Here is a 2,137-nt window from a genome sequence, read left to right as displayed (position 1 = left end):
CTGAAGTACACTGCTGAGGGGAGCAGCAGGCAAGACAGGAGAGGTCTGTAGCGCCATGTGGGTCACTGCCCTTGCTGAGAAAGGAACTTGTGCTGCAGTGGCCTTGGATAGCTTCATGGTGCTGTGCTTTAACTCGTTGCACCACCAGGGAGGGCCCTGCTGCGCATCTTTTTATTCATGCTTGTATCTAGGGCATACTACTGTGGCTACTTTAGCTCCGCAGGGAAATTGCTTTCCAGTACACACTTGATTTATTTGAGACATAAAACACACCTGCACCACTCCCAGCTTTTTCTTAAAGTCATTTTCTTCTCCTAGTTACACCCCCTTACTCATGAAAGTCTTCAGTATATGACACACACAATCTTTCTCTTCCCACTGCTGCTGTCACCACAAGACAGCTTGACTGCTTAAGAGCGGCCCTCCCAGCAACTCAAGCTGGACATTCTTTGACATCATCAAAGCTTATGTTCTTCCATTTCCTATCAACATCCCACCTGCATAGTCATAGTCTGTGCCAGTTTATCACCTGAGAACTTTGTTATGCCAATTGTTGGCTGCACTTTTCTGTCCACGCATTCCTCCTGTGGCCTGTCATTAACTAGCCTCAACCCCGCATACCCTCCGACCAGTAGTTAAAGGCAGCTTCAGCTACTGAGTTCCTGCATTTTTCTCCCACTAAGGTTCAGCCAATTATTAGGCTTGGTTGGGTCCAACTATGCACCTCATCCACTCACCCCTGAAGTGGCCCTGCTGGGTGATGTGACTTTGCTAGCTGATGTGCTATCAAAATCTCCAAGGTAGACTGCTTCAGGAGTATTTCACTTCCAGAACAGAGGGCTTATTTATACTCATGTGTTACAGCAATGGTTTCACTGTTGGTTCTAAAAAAACCCCTTGAGCTTGGTCTTTCATCTCCTCATTCCCTTTTTTATCTACATCATCTACTCCTATTCCCCTGCTCCACTTATTGTGAACTTTTTTATTTGTAGATTTACAATATGAATAGGTTTCTGGCCATTTATTTTTACTTAAGATGACTCACTGTATTGGTATCATTCTAATTCTCACATCTTCCCCCCCTGCAAGTCTTACAGAGATTAATTTCTGTTGCTGTATGCAAATGCACCTTTAAGGTAGTGTTTCCATTGTTGCATAAACCTAGGGCACAGTCAGCACTTCCATCTGCCCTTTCAGTGATCATCACTGGCTTCCTGCAACTCTGCTGCCCCCACCAGCAGCACAACGATGAACTTCTCGCAATATATCTGCTAATGGACATGAGAAACAGTTCATGGGGATATATCCAAGGAAAAGAATTGTTGGCTCATAGAGTATATTTGTTTGGACCAAGTAGTGTAGCATTGCTCTCTGGATTGTCTTAATGTGCCTTTACCAGTGAATAACATCTGTATGGTCATATCTATCATGACCTGTCTCACACAGAATACATATACTGTGTCAGAAGGTAAGTCTGCTGCTAGTTTTCCTAGTTTAGTTTCATAGTCCTATATGCTGGTAAATCTTTTTTCCATAACTTACGTTCTACTTTTCTGTTTCTTAGCTCTGACAGTTCTTAAACACATTATGCACCCTTTAATCCTGATTCTCTTGTCTTTTTGTTGGCAAGTTAAAGTATCTACTTTTGATTTTTTAAAAAGATTTATTTATTTATGCATACAGAATTGTGTACAGGCTAGAGAGGTGGAGGGGCGGTGAGAGGATTCACCAGAGACAGAGTGGGGAGCAGAACAGGCAGATCGATGAAGTAGACTGCTGAGGGGAGCAGCAGGCGGGTCAGGAGAGGTCTGCTGCGCCACGTGGATCTCCTCCGGTGGGGATCGAACTCATGCTGAAGTGGCTTTGGCGTTTTAGTTCTGTGTTTTAACCCGCTGTGCTACCTGGAGGGCCCTACTTTCGATTTTTAATATTAAAGTTCTCTCAGTATTTCATATTATCTATTGTACTCTTGAATCTTTGGTTTTCATTTCTAAAAATGAAGTGAAAGTTTCACTTTCATTTGTGTATGTAAAATCTGCTGTTGCTGAGTGAAAAGTTAAGAGAAAGGATGTCCTAAAGGAACTCTGCAAATTGGGTGAACTCCAACCCCTACTCCAGCTTTCTGGACTCTACCCCC

Source organism: Condylura cristata, unplaced genomic scaffold (genome assembly GCF_000260355.1).
Source record: "Condylura cristata isolate star-nosed mole 26May11 unplaced genomic scaffold, ConCri1.0 scaffold00036, whole genome shotgun sequence".
Taxonomy (NCBI): Eukaryota; Metazoa; Chordata; class Mammalia; order Eulipotyphla; family Talpidae; genus Condylura; species Condylura cristata.
This window is presented reverse-complemented; position numbering follows the sequence as displayed.